This window comes from Triticum aestivum, chromosome 2B (genome assembly GCF_018294505.1).
Source record: "Triticum aestivum cultivar Chinese Spring chromosome 2B, IWGSC CS RefSeq v2.1, whole genome shotgun sequence".
NCBI lineage: Eukaryota > Viridiplantae > Streptophyta > Magnoliopsida > Poales > Poaceae > Triticum > Triticum aestivum.
Window position 1 is genome coordinate 348,686,650 of NC_057798.1, and position 18,339 is coordinate 348,704,988.

The 18,339-nt window shown below is 48.0% G+C and overlaps 2 long non-coding RNA genes across 3 annotated transcripts; one reads left to right on the forward strand and one right to left on the reverse strand.

Annotated features, from left to right (window-relative positions):
- Positions 1–1,729: 1,729 nt before the first annotated feature.
- On the reverse strand, positions 1,730–13,723 carry LOC123044905 (uncharacterized). The gene is made up of 5 exons (XR_006420714.1): positions 13,487–13,723; positions 11,647–12,771; positions 11,058–11,364; positions 2,711–2,819; positions 1,730–2,225 (listed from the first exon to the last, which is right to left on the reverse strand). It is a non-coding gene; the product is annotated as an uncharacterized lncRNA (long non-coding RNA).
- A 246-nt stretch (positions 13,724–13,969) lies between these two features.
- Positions 13,970–15,728, forward strand: LOC123044906 (uncharacterized). 2 transcript variants are annotated; one of them, XR_006420716.1, is made up of 5 exons: positions 13,970–14,222; positions 14,320–14,446; positions 14,508–14,644; positions 15,139–15,331; positions 15,424–15,728. It is a non-coding gene; the product is annotated as an uncharacterized lncRNA (long non-coding RNA). The 2 variants fall into 2 exon arrangements; XR_006420715.1 differs by having other exon boundaries at positions 14,320–14,644.
- The last annotated feature ends 2,611 nt before the right edge of the window (positions 15,729–18,339 follow it).

Below are 18,339 nucleotides of genomic sequence, written 5' to 3' on the forward strand. Positions count from 1 at the left end.
ATGGTTCTCTATATGCTTTCTTTCTTCCAACTCCCAAAAGGGGTCTTGCAAAGATTGGACTATTTTAGGTCTAGATTCTTTTGGCAAGGAGATGGTGAAAAGAAAAAATACCGGCTGACCAAATGGAGCGTGGTTTGTAGGCCGAAAGACCAAGGTGGTCTTGGAATTCATGACCTGCAGGTCAAGAATGAGGCCCTACTTAGTAAATGGTTGTTCAAACTTCTTACTGAGGATGGTGTTTGGCAAACCATGCTGCGCAACAAGTATCTAGGCCAAAAGGCGGTGTCTCAGGCATATTGGAAACCTGGCGACTCACACTTTTGGGCTGGCCTAATGGCAGCAAAGAAACAACTCTTTCGCTTTGGGTCTTTCGCGATAAAGGACGGGTCAGAGATTCGTTTCTGGGAAGACATCTGGCTAGGCAATGCCAGTCTCCGAGAACAATATCCAGCCTTGTACAACATTGCTCGCGATAAGAACAATACTATTGCGCAGGTGCTCAGCTCATCCCCGCCGAATATTTCATTCAGGCGGGATTTGGTTGGCGCCCGACTTATGTCATGGCATAATCTGTTATCCCGTCTGGATCTGAAAACCTGACGCAAGGGCGTGATGTGTTTCGCTGGAACCTTACTACATCAGGGTCTTTCACGGTAGACTCTATGTATCGTGCGCTCACGCATTCTGAAGTACCGGAGAGCAATAACAAGAAAATCTGGAAGGCAAAGATTCCACTAAAAATTAAAATATTTATGTGGTATCTTCGTAGAGGTGTTGTGCTAACCAAAGACAACCTTGCACGACGCAACTGGCCAGGAAGTAAGAAGTGTTGTTTTTGTACTCTTGACGAGACAATCAAACACCTTTTTTTTCAATGCAAGTTTGCGCGTTCTACGTGGTCATTCATCCAAATAGCGTCAAATTTGTATCCGCCCACAAGTGTTGCCAATATTTTTGGTCATTGGTTGGATGGTATTTCAAATAGATTCAAAACGCTAATAAGGGTGGGAGCGTACGCCTTACTATGGTCGCTTTGGCTATGTAGAAACGATTTGATTTTTAATGACAAAAATGCTTCTCCTCTGCAGGTTATTTTCCGTTGTACGCACTCGCTTCGTATGTGGTCTATGCTACAACGTGCGGAGTACCTACCGCTATTCAAGGCGGTGTGTACGCGATTGGAGCAGGTGGCTATGGAGGTTTTTACCCAACATGGGTGGCAGCATAATCTCCGGATCGGTCCACCAACCGTTTCGACATAGGCATAGTGTCGGTCTATAGGACTCTACTGTTGCCGAATTGTCGGTTTTTTTTTCTTGTCAGCTTTTTTTTGTTTGGCTGTGTGCATCCTAGTTATGCAGAGGCCGGGTGGTACTCTAAGTGCTTTGTATCGCTTGATGCTACATTTTGAGATAATAAAAACGCCCTTTATCGAAAAAAGCTTCTATCTTGCCGCCGGCCATGGTCTGGTCGGATGGACCTCACGGCATTGGTCGCGTGGATAAGGCAAGAGGAAATACAGTCGGTAAATTAGAAGGAACTTGTTTTATGTGTGGTGGGGTCCACAAATACAGCTGTTGGCGTTTGATTGGCCTTGCAGGCTACTGCGTGCAGGGAACCCAGCACGAGAGCCCGACCCGTTTGTGATTTCTGTGGCGGATCTGCATGGAAGTAATTACAGCCTGTTCAACATATTATATGGAAGATTAATCACGTTAGAGCCAAAGGGGAAATATGAATTGTCAGTTAAACTTTTCAGTTTGTTACGATTAGAGTAGCACATGTACATGAAATCTTGCTGAACGAACAATCATGAACGTACAATTATTTTGTACTCCCTCCGTAAACTAATATAAGAGCTTTTAGAATACTAAAGTAGTGATCTAAACGCTCTTATATTAGTTTACAGAGGGAGTACGTCCTACAAAACAGACCATCAAACATATGTATTTCAACAATGTCACGGGAATACACTGTGGTTGCTTAATCACTTCTCCGCCTCCCCTCAAGCCGTACGGCGTCATCGTGCCCCTCGGCGGCATGGTGAGCACAAGCAACGTGTACTTATCAACAATTGTCTGGCCCTTCACATCAATGGTCGGCTGGACCGATAGCGGAGGCTTCTCGCAGGCTGACGACCAAGAGAATCCACACGAGGCATATTGGCTACGCGGCTGCTTCGGCCGCTGGAAGAAGCCACTGTTTCGCGTGTCGGCGAGGAGCCACTGCAATTAAAATCTAAACTGTATAATGCATGATTACCTAAGTTGACACGAACTAAATACAATAAATATAGTATTACCGGAAAGCAATAGTTCTATAAAAATCAGAACAAGAATTTGAAGTCGAAGATTTACTCTTATTGGCTTTCCATGTAGCTTGAGCATGTTCAAAATCTTTATAGCCTACCAAAATCAAAGCAGTTTACTCTGGATGACAATTGTCTTTACACGAGTACAAATGAACTTACATTATCTGCATCTTCCTCAGTCACTCTTGAAAAAGGGATAATTACATAGCCAAATGTAAAGATGAATCAATGCCATAGTTTTATGATTTTCTAGAAGGTTCAAGTTTCAACTAAGCCTGTTCATATTTTAAGTATAGAAAAGAAAACAACTTAGTGAAGAAGCATGATTTTGGTACAATATGATGAAAAAGGGTAAAATGAAACTAATATCTCAATGCAAGTTCTAAAATTTGGACAAACCTCGTGCTAGCACATCAAAGCGCAAACGATAAAATTCATGAACCGACAATGTCCTGCAAACCAGTGCCACCAGCTTGTCTTGTTGCTTGGGCAAAGAAAAGTCATATGTCTGTATAGAAAATGTAGAAGATTCAATAAGATTCGGTGAAGGATTGTATATGCCTACATGTCGTATGATAGATGCCATAGAAAGTAACAGAAACAAACTAAGCAGCTTAATGCATGTCTAAGATAGGGAAACGGCATTGACAATTCAGCTTTGCACCTCTCGGCGCACAATAAATCAGCATGACAGAATGCAGAGCGGTAATCAAGGCTAGAATCAGATTACCCTATCGAAACTCCATATTTTGTTGCTTGAGTTTCTTGAATTTCATTTGCTAACATATCCTATATACCTAGGAGATTCATCCCCACTACCTATTTATCTCAACATGCAGCCTGTCCATGTTAGTAATTATACCATCTCATCAAAAACTGATCACCACGACCCCACATCACCCATAAAACATTTTTTTGTCTTTACATTGAACCATGTCGTTCAGTGGCTGGCCTTCTGTTTGGGTCGGAGCACAATGAGTCAATCTGTGTGTTGCGCAAATATGTTCATTTCCTCCGGAAAATCAGCGGCATGTTGATCTCCCCCACTATCTCCTTAATCACACACAAAAAGCAAAAAAGAAACGCTCACGTGACGCCCCGGTGTCTCACCCCATTGAAAGCTGCCCATTATTTATATGCATCCACAGAGACATTGCATGTCCACGTTAAAAGGGTTGGCTTTCATCTTCCTTTTACATCCAGTGTCCCTCCTTTACGCGGAGAAATTGACCCAAGTGGACGACCTGGGCGATGGCTCTCTCCTCCCCTCCCTCGCTCCCTCCCCACGGGACGCCGTCGGCTTGCGGTCCCCCCTCGTCCCCGGCGTTCAAGTCAGATTCGCTCCCCTGCTCCCTTCTCCCCTTGTGCTCCTCTCCGGGCTATCCGCCGGCGGCGGGGCCCGAACCCCTCCACCTGCGTTCCCCCCTCCCTGTCCGGTGGCCCTGGCAGCGCCACGGGCCAACAAGTTCTGGGCCCTTGATTCCGACGACTCTGGCTCCGATTCTGATCCTGAGACTCCCCCTCCTCCTCGCTCGGCATCGGTGGTTGGGTTGCCTCCGTTATTGGTGGCGGGCCGTCGGCGCAAGTTTGCTCCGGGGGGTCGGGGCCGGCTGTGTGCGCTTGATGCGGGCCCGGATGGATGGCGTCGTGTTGGCCGTGGGCGCCGGCGCGCCGCTCCCTGGGCGGCGGATCCTTCTTTGGTGAGCCCGGGGGTGGACGCCATGGCCTCACCCGTCTCATCCTCCTCGGTGGCGGTGCCCTCCGGTTCGTCGCCGTCCAGGTGCCTCCCTTCCACGTCGTCGGCGGCGCCGGCGCAAACCCTAGATCTGGGATCGGGTCTTGCGTTGGTGCCCCGGTCCGTGGGCCGGGTCCCTCTGGTCGGTGACGGGCCGTGTGGGCCTGTGTCGGCCCCTTCGCTGGATTCCACGGCTGATTCCCCCCCCCCTCGTGTCTGAGTCTGATGGGCCTAGGCCAGCCCAGTTGAGTCCGCCTCCCCCTTCGGCCCTTTCGACAGAGCCCGGCCTGGCTGGCTCCGGCTATTTATGGGTCCGGAAGGGGTCGGTTCCCCCTTTTCTAGGGTTTCCTGCCTCCGCTGCTGATCTGCGACGGCGCCGTTTCCCTATCCGCCGCTTTGTCAGATCCAAGCCTCCCCCTCCCCTCCTCCTCCCCTTCTCGTCGGTGGTGGCGATGGACCGCTCCCGTGGGTCCTCCAGCGACGCTGTCTCCAGCCTCAAGCGGGGGCGGGACGGCTCTGGCGACGCCGCTGCGGATCTGGAGTTTGAGGCGTCGCTCCGCGCCAAGCTCCAGGCTTCGCGGTCGGAGGCGGGTGCCGCTTCGCCGCGTGCGTCTGGTTCCGGGCCGGTGGCTTCTCCGTCCTTGGCGCCCGCAGCTCCGGTGCATGTGGTCGACCCTTGGGAACAGGCGGCGCGGGGGAGCCGGGCGGGATCTTCGGGCCCCTCCTCGTCTCCTTCCTCGCTTGCTCCCATGGGTGGGCCGCCGCGGGCGCCGGCGGCGGGCGGCGGCGGGCCGTCCCGCTTCGTTCCTCGTGGTGGCTCTGGGGCCCCGGCCCGGCGTCCGGTTGGCCCTGCGGCGGGACGTGGTGCTGGCGCGGGTGCCGTCGGTGGTTCTTCTGGAGATGGCATCCTCCCTCCGCCGCCTTCTCGTGGTGCGAACCGTAACTCCTCTCACTCCCAGGTTTCTAATCCCATCCTCACCTGCTTCGCGTGTCATCGCCCTGGCCATTTCCAGTCTCGGTGCGAGAACCCTCCTTTCTGTCTCATCTGTAGGGAGGATGGACACCTAACGGTGGACTGTCAGAGTAGGATCAAGCCCCCCTCCTTCGTCCATTTTGGGATTGGCCTCCCGGGTTGCTCTTTTTTTGCCATGGACAAGGAAGTCCCCGCAGCTGCTCCCATTCCCTCCCTGTCCAACGTGGGTGTCATTACTGTCCAAGACAAGCGTATCTCTTCACAAGCCCTCTTGGATGAACTTCATATGTGGGATGAAGGGGGTTGGGACTGGCAGATCCGGCAGCTTTCTGATTTCGAGTTTGCGGCCACTTTCCCCTCTAAAGAGAGTCTTCGCATGATGTCTTCCTGTACCAGTTTCACTCTCCCTGTGAATCAACTTGTTGTATCGGTCAAAGCGGCTTCCAACGGATCCAAGACCATATCTCCTCTGTCTGATGTCTGGGTGCTCGTTGATGATGTGCCTCCCAGCTTGCGCACCGCGTCCTTCTTGATGGCTTTTGGGGTGCTTATCGGGAAACCTATTGAGGTCGATCTTGCTTCGCTGTCGGTTCTGGGTCCTGCTCGCCTTCGTGTGTGGTGTGTTGATCCGATCTGCATCCGTGGTTCCGTTGATGTCTTCCCGGCGGCTGGTGGCTTTCGTCTTCGAGTTCGGGTGGAAGGTGCTCCTGGTGCGGTCGCTCCTCCTCCCCCCCTCCTCCCCCGGCCTCGGGTGACGATGACAAGAGCCGGGAGGGTGGGGGGGGTCCTGAGGACTCGCTGAATGGCACGGATCCCCGATTCACCCAGTCTGCGTGGGATGGGCTTTCTCCTGCTGAGCAGGAGCTGATGAAGGACTGTGCTCCGGCTCCGGCGGGTGGTGGGGTTCAGGGCTCCGTGCCTAGTACGGTGGCTGGTCCTGCGGCCGCGGCTGCTTCGAAGGGCACCCCCTTGTCGGGGGCGTGCTCCAACATGCCCGTGCGCCCCACCTCCCCCTCGCTGTCCGGCATTGAAGATCTACCTCCAGTGGGACCTTCAGCGGCCAAGAAAAGGAAGAAGTCCTCGGTGAAGAAGTTTTCCGCGAAGAGCCGGGCCTCGGGGGACTCCAGGCAGTCGGCGGCTGGGCTCTGCCGCCGTCTGGAGGCGGACCTGGGGGCGGCTTCGGGCCCTTCTTCGGCGGCGGCTTCCCCTGGTCGGGCCCCTCCGGTCCCTGTGCGCTCTCCTGCCTCGACCGCTCGCAAGAGTGGCCGCGTCTCCAACAGTGGCGAGCGCGTGGTGGATCGGGCGGCTCGGCGTGCGGCGGCGCGTGATCTTCCCCCCTCAGGTTTGGATTCACCCTCATCTCCTTCCCCCCCTTTGGCTCAGTCTCCTGTTAGGCTTGTTTTACCCTCCCATTCCGATGAACATCTCCTTTCGATATTAGCTGATGTTGGGATATGTCTAGACGCTAGCGTGGGTTCTCCCTCCTCTCTGTTGCAGTTGATTCGTGCTAATGAACGTGCTCAGGCTGATATCGCCAAGGCCAAGGAGGCCGGGACTGGGATGGATGCCCCTCTGGTTGTGGCCGGAGGGGAACCGGGCGAGGTTGCTAGGGGGCAGCTGTCTCCGGTGCAGAAGCGCGGGGCCGGGAAACGTGCTAAAACCTGCAAGGCTCCGTGCAGGTCGAGCTTGAGAATTAAAAACCTTTCCCTAAGATGAAGGCCCTGTTTTGGAACATTAGAGGGTTCTGCGCTAGGGGGCGCAGAGACCAACTGAAGGACTTAATGCGCGCTGAAAGAATTGATTTTATCGGGCTTGTTGAGACTCTTAAACCCTCCTTTTCTCCTTCTGAACTATCGGCGATTGCTGGGATTGATAGATTTAGGTGGAATTTCGTGGCCTCTGTTGGTCAGTCCGGCGGCTTTCTTCTGGGCACCAATAATGTCACCTTTGATTTTGTGGCTTTCGACCATGGTATATACTGGGCTAGTATGGTAGTTTCCCTACGTTCCAATAACACCCTCCTTGAACTTATGGTAGTATATGGTCCGGCTGATCATTCCTTGTCACAAATTTTCTTGGATGAGATTTTTACTAAAATTGATGCCTGCCAACTGCCACTCCTGATTGGGGGTGATTTTAATCTGCTTCGGTATCCTTCTGATAAGAGTTCTGTCAATTTCTCCTGGGTGCGGGCCGAGGCTTTTAATGCTTTCATCAGGGACACGGCTATCCGTGAGATCCCGAGGGTTGGGGCCCGCTACACTTGGACCAACCGACAGACTTGTCCTATTCGCTCGGTTCTTGATAGAGTTTTTATCTGCCCTGCTTGGGATGGCCTTTTTCCTCGCTGCTCACTTCGGGCCCTCCCCATCGTCGGGTCCGATCACGCTCCTCTCATCCTTGACGATGGTCTCTGCCCCAATGGCTGCCAAAGATTTCAATTTGACGCGTCCTGGCTTTTAGTGGAAGGGTTCCCTGATATGCTGGCTCAGAAGATCTTGGGCTTTCTTACCTCCCCCCATCGTTCATTTGGCCCTATGGATGACTGGCATTATGTTTCTTACTCCCTACGCAAGTTCCTTAGAGGATGGGCCAAGAACCACTTTGCTGAGTCGAGGCGCGACAAATCTAGGTTGAGTGCTCAAATTAGTGCCCTCGACTCCCGTGCGGACAACGGTGGGCTCTCGGCTACTGAGTGGCAAGTTCGCTATGGCCTTGAGAAGGAGCTTCTGGCTATTCATCGCCAAGAGGAAGTGTATTGGAAGCAAAGGGGTACGATTAATTGGACTCTTAAGGGTGATTCTCCCACGGCTTACTTTTTCGCCATTGCGAATGGCAGACGGCGTAGATGTTTGATTAACAGCCTCATTATTGATGGTGTTAGGGTCTCTGAACCGCCGGTCATTCTCCGTCATGTAGTTCGGTTCTTCTCTAACCTGCTTTCGGCTAAACCAGACCTCGGATTCGCGCTAGCCCCGGGCTTCTGGGCTCCCCTTGATAGGATTTCTCACGCTGATAATGAGCTTCTGTTGATTCCCCCTTCTGAGGAGGAAATTTTTGATACTATTCGGACGGCTAATTCTAATGCGGCTTCAGGCCCTGATGGTTTCTCCATTCCGTTCTTTCGACAATTCTGGCCCCAACTAAAAGGTTTAATTTCTGCTGTCATCCAAGGGTATTGGCTGGGATCGGTTGACATTTCTAGACTTAACTATGCAGTTCTCTCCCTCATCCCTAAGGTCAAGGGTGCGGATATGATTTCTCAATTTAGGCCGATTGCTTTAATCAACAACTTCGCAAAGATGCCTGCAAAGGGCATGGCCACTAGGCTATCTCCCATTGCACATCGGACCATTAGCCCTTTCCAGTCTGCTTTCATCAAAGGGAGGTTCATTTTGGACGGGATACTTTGTTTACATGAGATTGTTCATGACTTACGGGTGCGAGGGACCAAGGCTGTGGTTCTCAAACTTGACTTTGAAAAGGCCTACGACTCGGTTAGCTGGAAATTCCTTCGGCAAGTTCTTTTGGCTAAGGGCTTTGAGGGGCCTGTTATGCAGCGCTTGATGCAATTGGTTTCTGGGGGGCACACGGCTGTGGCTGTCAATGGCCAAATTAGCCAGTTTTTTGCTAATGGCAGGGGCCTCAGGCAAGGGGATCCAGCGTCCCCTTTACTCTTCAACTTTGTGGCTGATGCTCTATCTCGCATTCTCTCTCGAGCTGCCTTGGCTGGTCATATCACTCCGGTGAGCTCTCATCTCATTCCTAATGGCATCTCTCATCTCCAATATGCGGATGATACTATAATTCTGATGGAACTTAATGATAATAGCCTCACCAATCTGAAATTCCTTCTGCTTTGTTTCGAAGCGCTCTCAGGTCTTAAAATCAATTTCTCTAAGAGTGAGGTTGTAGTGACTGGGGTCTCGGACGAAGAGGCGCAGCGGGTGGCCCATCTTCTTAACTGCTCTTTGGGATCCTACCCTCTCAAATATCTAGGCCTCCCCATTTCCCCGCTTAAACTTTTGGCTAAAGACTTCGCTCCGGTGGTTACCAAAGTTGGCAACAGAGTTCTCCCTTGGCGAGGGCGATATAATACGCAAGCGGGCAAGGTCGCCCTTACTAACTCCTGTCTTTCTTCGCTACCTATGTTCTTAATGGGATTCTATCTTCTCTCTAGTGGGGTTCATAATGGTTTTGACAAGCATAGGGGTGCTTTCTATTGGAACGCAGCGGACAATACGCGTAAGTACAGAATGGTCAGATGGGACATTATATGTCGCCCCAAGGCCAAAGGGGGTCTGGGCATTATTAATACGCGAGTGATGAATAATTGTCTTATGATCAAATGGTGGTGGAAGATCATGACTCTTGAGGAACTGCCACCCTGGCTCTCTATCCTAAAAGCTAAATATTTCCCCTCCTCGAGTCCTATGTTCGCGCCGGCTGCGGGTGGGTCGCAATTTTGGCATCAACTGGTTAAAGTCCGGCCGATCTTTCGGTCCCTTGTAAAATTTGTAGTTAGGAACGGTAAGTCTACGCGGTTTTGGCTTGATTGGTGGGTCGGGGACTCCACGCTGGTTGTTGCTTTTCCGGTTCTATTTTCATATTGCGATGATACTGAGGTTTCTATCTTTGAGCTCTCGGCTAGGGGTTGGGTTCTGGATTTTCGTCATTCTCTTTCTCCTGAAGAGTTGGAAGATTGGCAGCGCCTTACTGCTTGCTTCCCCCTGCTCTCGGAGGAAGAGGATGCCGTGGTGTGGCCCCTCTCCTCTTCGGGGCGTTTTTCGGTTAAATCTGCTTACTCCAAGCTTACCCCGGGGGGGCGCCCGGTCAAGTTTAAGCATGTCTGGTCGGCTCGAATTCCTCCTAAGATCAAGATATTTCTCTGGCAAGCTGTCCGGAGTAAGCTTCCGGCGGCCGATCAGATTAAGAAAAGAAACGGGCCGGGGTCCGACAGGTGTGTGCTTTGTGGGGCACTGGAGAACACCGAGCATATTTTCTTTCACTGCTCCTTAGCTAAACTTATGTGGAGTTGCATCAGACTCTGGTTACATGTAAATTGGTCCCCTTCCTCCTTTGAAGACCTGAGGCATTATGTCAATCTTCTTTCTGGCCATTCTAAAAGAGTCTTCTTAGTTGGATGGGCTGCGATTGGCTGGTCGTTGTGGACTACTAGGAATAAGTTCTCGATTGAACATATTTTTCCGGCTAATCCTGTCAATTGCTTATTTAAAGCCAATGGTTTCTTGCAGCAATGGAGATTATTGACTAAAGAAGGGGACCTCCAGGCCTTCGACGCCATGCTATCCAAGATGAAATCTACGGCGTCTGGGCTTCTTCGGCTTTCTTTGAGGACGGCTTCCTGAATGCTCTTTTGGTGTCTGGTTTAGGCTGGCCTGCGTGCCATGTAAGGCCGCTGGCCTTGTAATGATACTTTATCTTCTGCGCGTGATACTTTGTTGGGTGCTGTTGTTGGTCATATACTCTGCCTGGTGGCTTTATCTATAAAGTCGGGCTCTCGCCTTTTCTATAAAAAAAAAGTGTCCCTCCTTTTATTGGCTTTGCTTACCCATTTGTTGGCTTCCATGGACTCCAACCACTTTGATCTGGAGCATGAACTCCGAAGCATCCGAGAGCACAAGACCCATTGGTTGCGCACTTCGCCGTTGACTCCGTTGGCAATCCAGAATGAGGCCCGGACTCTGCATTTTGATGGGGCCATGCCCCCGATGGTGTTACCTTTCCCCTGATGTCGTGTTGTTTTTGTTTCTTGAGAAAATGTAAAAGCATTGTGTTGTCAAATGAGTTGGTCAGACCAACACTTAATTTGAGCAGATATTCTGTTAAATTTCTTTTAGTTAATCCAAGCATGTAGGTCAGCAGACATTGTACCACCATATTAGCTGATTAGTATGCCAACATTGCCTAGCAACGCGCGGGGAACTATCTAGTATACACAAACTATTAGGATAAGATGCATGATGGTTGTTCAACAAGTTAAGGGAGAAATAAATATATTCGAAGGCAGCAATTACCTGCTTTGAATTTTTTGCTGATGGTTCCATCTGGAAAAGCATGTTTCAATCTGTAGCCCAATAATTGCCAATCAAACTGATTTAGTGTGCGTTGATTCTCTGTGTGACCCAATTCACTTCGAAAAACTGAATTAGCCCACAGATAATAAATGTAGCTCGTCTTCACAAGAACCATTAGCAGTAGCATCTAGTAAAATCTAGGGGAATAAAATGAAAGATTCAGGTTGTATCACTCGCCTTGAATTGGAGAAGCGCCAAATAATAGTGAAGGATAAATTCAGTCTCTTTGACCACTCTAAATGCTACTCTGCATGGGTAAAAATTTGGCAATGTTATTAGCAAGAAATCGTAATAGGCTATGAACTCTAAATATTTAGCCAACAAATAAAAAAATAAAAAAGAAGGCAATAATAAATATACTTCATATAGCTTAGTTTGAGTCACACGAAGAAAAAAGGACACCATAGACGCAAAACAACCTATACTGATGAGCAATAGGAAACACCAATCTAAAAAAAGCACAAGTTTGTATTAAACTACTGATATCCAAAGAAATGCTTCCCAGGATTAGTTTTCGCAAGATTATCACCTAAGCAACATGCTGTTCAGAGGCAGCCGACGTCAAAATGGACATGAACGGCAACAAGTTATTGGCAAAAGGCTGCTTGAGTTCTCCATCAATCATCTCAATAGCCTGCAAGATCCTCATTGATGTTGTGACGCATTAACAGAACATTCCATATTTCTGCTATAATGCATATATCTAAGGCCTACGTATGCCTTTGGTAGCGAAGTTAAAAAGTCCAAAAATGGCTGATAGCATAGTAAGTGAAGCAACACCATACCATTGGCTACTTCCCATCGTAACGACCAGATATATAAACCAAAACAAATAAAAAGTGAAGAGGTACCGTGTGTGCTGCAATAGTCTCTATTAACGCACATCAAGATATAGAGTATCATTAATCAGAATATGAACAATCTGTTCAGTGGTTTCACTGTTATTGCTCAGGTTCTGAATGAGACTTTGAAGATGAGATGATAAAACAACACAAAAACGCTCATGCAGTAGAAGACAAGACAACTGAATATAGCATTACACATTAAATCTAAACCTAAATGAATTTAATAATCAACGTGCTGGGGCTGTAACTACAACTGAAAAACTACACTAAGAGCCTTATGCAAAAATATACAGGAAGTTACATGAGCTAGACTTCCAGCTAGCACGCCAACCATGAAATGTGCAGCGCGAGATACTACACTATCATCAGATTCCATTGCCCAATCCCGCAGGGCAAATATGCAAGCCTGTTAGAAACTTTTCAACTACAGGAAGACAAATGGCTAATGGACATGTACAGCTAGGGAAATAGTCCATGACGTTCACCTTAAGAATAAGCACCTTAGTAGTTCGGGCAGCTATTGTAACCCTTCTTTAAATAACAGGGCCTATAATTTCTTTAATAGACTTATCCAAAGCAACATCAACGATTCTATGAAGATCAAGATAGACCAGCAGTAAAATAGACTGAAATGCATAGGGTGTACACTTCAGATTCCAGAAGTAGCAGTATTTGCCGACCAAATTGACATCATAATTATATCATTCGTTTATTCCCAAGAAACATGTAACCAGCTGAAGTCCCAAGAAACATGTAACCAGCTGAAGTTGATGGAAACGCGAGGCAGCAATTGACACCAAGATCAGCACCTGCGAAACAATACAGTGTCAAGGAAAATACAAAGCAAAGAAATATGAAAGAAGGAAGAAGAAGGAAAATAGAAGGAATAGCTCAAATCCAAGGAACAAATACCCAACAATATCAGGACCTCTCGGGTTTCTTTTTTCTTAGCTCATTCAAACAGAGTATAATAATTAAAAAAATCTATCGCAGAGTATCACATGATGCAATAACCAAACCGCTAATTTGACATGGATACAAAAAATGTAAAAAGAATCTCAAAAAGAAAAACCGAGGCCTGTAGTGAGATTTTCTTTTGACAAATACGGAAGGCTCATTGCTATCTATCAGTTGCTTCTTCTAAATCTCCACCTATCGAGTGCCTCCTGTTAATAAAGACACACATGAGGGTTCTCTCAACTACACCATCCCATGCTAACCAACCAAGGAACTGGACGAACAGTAGAGATCAAATTGGTAATTAAGAGAAAAAAATTGTTGTTTACAGTTGTATTTTCAAAGTTTCAGAAAAAAAATGCATGTGTGATGTATCGTCATTGGTACTTACAGAAAAGGCATTGCTTTTGACTTGCTAAGTAAACGTGTGTGATCCTCTCTTTTTTTTGTGCACAATACACCAACCCTGAACCCAAGTGACATCAAATAATGTATGCATAGCATCAAACTAAGTAAAATACATATTAAAAAACTTAAGTAAAGGAAACCAGGGCCTAGAGCAGGTACCTGAACACCCAAGGCTGACGACAATGTGATGCCCAATCCACACCAAGATTGAGTCCCTGTAAAACCGATTGGGCAGGACATGAATAATACAACGTCAATCAGGCGAAGACAACAAAAGGGAAAGGGGAAGAAGATAGAGGATTGGGCATAGAAATTCCAAACGTGAGAAACGATCAGTGTGGCACATGCAAGAAGGCGTAGAAATTGATCTTCCTCCTGATCAGCGACTCAGCCTTATTCCCCTTCCCACTCCCACAACCATATTTTGCTACTTCCTCTATAAAGAAATATAAGAGCGTCAGGACCGGCCCTGGGGTATGGCCGATGGGGCGATGGCCCAGGGCCTAGGCGGAGGGGGGCCCATGATGTAGTGTGTATGTATACTATAGCCCAGCAAAAACAATAGGTAAAGCTTTTTTACAGAAGAAACCAAACGACATGGCCAGATGGGCTAGGCCCATGCCCCATGAGATAACCAGCGATCGATTAGCCAAGCGTCACGCGCACGATCGGTGCCAGATGCGAGGCACGGTTGCCTGCTCGTTTTCCTTCGTCAGCTCCTCTGTTCATCTGTCTAATCGTCTTCCTCCTCTTGTCTGCCGCCGCTGCCCGTGCCGCCGCGGCCGCACGGCAGTCCGGCAGCCCGGCCATCCGGCATCCGGGAAGGCGGCAAGTCCGCTACTTGGTCGACTGCAAGTCTGCAACGCCGTGAGCACACCATAGATTCAACTATTATGTACGTATTCAAGTATTATTCAACTATTCATCCGTGTATGTCTAGGGTTCCAATCATCCGATGTATAAATTCCTAATCTATTTTTGATGATGAACAGGAAGATTACCTTTCATCTATTTTTGATCCAAGAACATGGGAAATTGTTGACAATAGCAAAAGGGATATTTTAATTGAGAAGAAACCTGTTAGACAACCAGATCTTGAGTTCGAGAAGGACACCATTGGTAGACACTTTTCATATGCTTTTTACTCCAGAAAGTTAAGTAATGGTAAGTTTGTTGACAGAAAGTGGTTATGTGCTGCATTGAGAAGGATATCTTGGACAATGTTGATCCTGATTGTGCCCTCCAAAGAAACTTTTTCTGAAGCACTAAAGTATTATTGTTGTCGATGGATTCAGTCGAATTTGGTTCTTATTTGAGGTAATCATGTCATGTTAGTTTCATTTTGCTATCTTTTTAGTATTTTTGTTGTCGATGGAATCAGGTAGAATTTGGTTATTATTGTTGTCGCTGGAGTCAGTCGAATTATTATAGTCAAATTTTAAACTAAAGATGTGTGGTTGAAACTTACTCTTAATAAGTTATATATATATATAATGCTTATGTATCAAGCACACACATGCATGTATATTGCCTTAGGACATAGGGGCCCATGTTACCGAGTTCGCCTAGGGCCCCCCGAAACACAGGGCCGGCCCTGAAGAGCGTTTAGATCACTACTTTAGTTATCTAAACGCTCTTATATTTCTTTACGGAGGGAGTACATGTTAATTCCTACGGCAGCACGGGGAAAACAAATCTGTGTAGAATTCATAAAAATTTTAGCGTCATATTTAACTGAACCTATACCATTGAATTCCTAGCATACCAGCAATTCCTGATGATATAATTTGTGAAGCTACTCTTTTTGCTAGAACCAATCATCACGGATGGCATAATCATGTGGTGGTAGAGTAGGGGAATTGAAAAAGAAGAGGGTGAATCGACACAAGGTTGTCCATCCTGGGCAGGGAGAGGCTGTATCGTTTAAGCAGCGGGGGCGAGTTTGCGAGGCCATGGAGCTTGTTTTATTTGTCAGACACTTTTATGGTAATTTCAGCATAAGAGGTGTGGCATATTGTTCGACCCCATTTTTTAGTAACCACCACTACAGTTCCGAAATGAGAGAGACATTTGAAAACTACTTCTTTTCTGAGCAGAATGTCTGAAGTTACGTGTTGCTTACCAAGTCAAGCAAGATACTGGAGGCCTTGAAGTCACAGTAGATCACTGGCGGGTCGGCGTCGTGGAGAAGGCAAGGCCCTTGGCCGCACCGACAGCGATCTTCATACTTGTCATCCACAGGAGGGAGCCATTTATACATGAAGGAAATAGGATGTTTCAGGTCAGTTTCCTAGTCCACATTGACCAATAGTTGTAACTTGCAAGCACCAAGAAGTTGGTCGGAGGATTAATATTTAATCCAAAATATACAACGTTTTAGTAAATATCCAATGTCTACATTCGTCTGACTTCAAAAAGAGAAAGAATTGTCCCTTTGGAAGCCCGAGAGCAATTGGTTCCTTGTGTTTCATGTTGTGTGGCATGTGGCCGTGGGTAGCAGGGAATTTCCAGCTACAAACTCCATGATGGGGTACAGAATGATTAGCTCCAATTTCATTCGTTAATAATATCCCGGTCAACCGCATGGCTCTTAAATAAATCTTTCTTTAACCTGCATCTAGCTAGAGGAATTTGAACACTTGCTAGTACTCAATTACCCTAACTGGTCACTGGATTGCACACTAAATTAGCTGCAAGTTTTTTATTTCGCCAGGTTTCCTTGATTAGGACAGGCATATAGATTGTGGGATCAACCTCTTTTCCATGATAGGGTGCCGCCCTAGAAATTGCGAATATTTAACATTCAACGATATCCAATTGACAGTCGGAGTACCATATTATCCATCCATGATAGGAGAGCAAGAGCACATATTGCTTTGGGTATCCATTCATGATAGGAGAGGAAGAGCACATATTGCTCTGGGTATCTCACACTGAATCGGTTCCTCAAAGTGCGCATTCCATCATCATGGGTAAACTCTAGCTTTGGTTAATACCCTAGTTGTACTTATCTTGTTAATTACAAAATTTTCTGTGTTGCAAAAGAGAATAAACCATTTTCTTTCTTCTCCCTTTGTTCTCTTGTACTTGCACAAACCCCTTTTGGCTCTCAAACTGAACCATGGCAGGTGTCCACTCTATACTTGCTTAGCCACGGAGAGCAGGACATTGAGCATCACATAAAACATACACAATCTAAACTAAACCCTGCCATTGCAAAGATCATTCGAGTTGGAAAATACTAATTGACGACATACGGCCCCAGTGTCCACTTGTCTGCTCAGCTTGATGTTACTTTCCCATTTTTATAGTTTATATACATTTTTTAATTTTTTACTTGACTTAAAGAAAAGAAACTTCAGGGGACAAGAACCTAAGAAGCACTGACATGGCAAAAACTGCCGATTTGCCGTCCTGATACGAAATACGCCTGGATACGTGTATCGCTAATGGACCAGATGACACTTATACGTGTTCGGATTTCCAAATCACTAACATTTTTCTTTATCTTGGTGGTCTCAAGAACCACCAAATGTAATAATCCTTAGAATGATCAATTGACAACAGAAAGCAGTGAAGAACTCACTTTCAAAGAGGTGTGTTTCTAGGCTCCTGACGCTCATGAACTTGTACACCAGCATCTGATGTTCGTCCTCATAGTGGTACCCCATCAATTTCACCGGGATCTTGTGACTCAGTTGCCCAAGAAAGAATCCTCGGCCTACAAAAACTCACAAAACTAAAACCAATAAAGAAACGGCCAATAAGCAACCGAAACAACCAAGAAAACATCCAAATGAGCTGTAGAATCAAAGAAGAAGAAACCAAAAAAATGAATAGGAGATGTGAACCAAGCCAAAACTTAAGTGCAGGGGGATCAAATCCAAGGATTCACTTCACCAACCCACAACAACCAAGGGGCACACAACAAAGGAGGCGAACGACGCCTCCATATGCCATCCCCTTCCTTCCCATCCTCTGCGACCATCATGGTTGTCCGGTGGAACGCAAAGACATGAAGGTCTGGGGAGAAGCTGGGATGGGCTGACGGGGGGCGGCACGGGGAGGCTAGCCCCTCCTTCCGGCACAAAAGTGCCCATCAGCCCACGGAGTGCACCGTCCTGCACAGCCCACTGTAAGTGACAGAGAGGCAAGCTCACAGGCGATCGCTGCAGCGAAGGCGCGAAGCGTTTCAAGTATTCATGGGCTGGCGGGTTGAGTGGTAGAGTGGGCCGTTGGGCCGAGTGGTGGGTTGTAAGCCACGATATATAAGTGGGCGAGCAAGCGTTGTACGTCATCGAGTTTGAAATTGAATTCATTCTAGCCTCTCGTTCTCTCTTATCCTCTCCTGAGCTGTCTCGCTCTCGCTCTCCTCCTTCATCTCCGATCCCAATCTCCACCTGCTTCTCCGGCCGGTCGCCGTCGACGAGCACCCTCCCTAGGGGGTGACAGTTGGTATCAGAGCCGTCGATCCTCGCTGCTGTTTTCCTCCGGAAATTTTTTCCCGATTCGTACCCGGCAAATCTGAGGCGACGGTGGCGGATCACCCTAGGGTTCGATCTGCGTAATTCCTGACCTGAGGTGGGTTGATTCGGGGAAATCCGGCGACCACGACGACATTCAAGCCAAATCCACAGTCGCGCTTCCTCGCGGACGAGATGGAGACGCTCCAGGAATGACTGCTGAAGGAGTTCGCGGAGATCAGGGCCACTCAGAGCAAGTTGTCCGCCATCGCGGGACTCAGCGCGCAGCTCGAGGCTCTCGACGCCAAGCTGACGGAGCAAGGCGCACGCCTCGATCAGGTGCAAGTCAAGGTGGATCTCTCCTGCAACACTCTGGGACAGGTGCTGCAGAGTCAGGCTCGTGCGGCACAGATGCATAAGCAGCAAGGAGCAGCAGAGGCCTCGTCTCCGACTGCTTCTGAGGTTTTGGATGGCATACTCGGCGCGGCACCGTGATCAGTCGGACGACCTTCGCCACGCCCGATTCAGATGCCTGAGGTACATCACGTT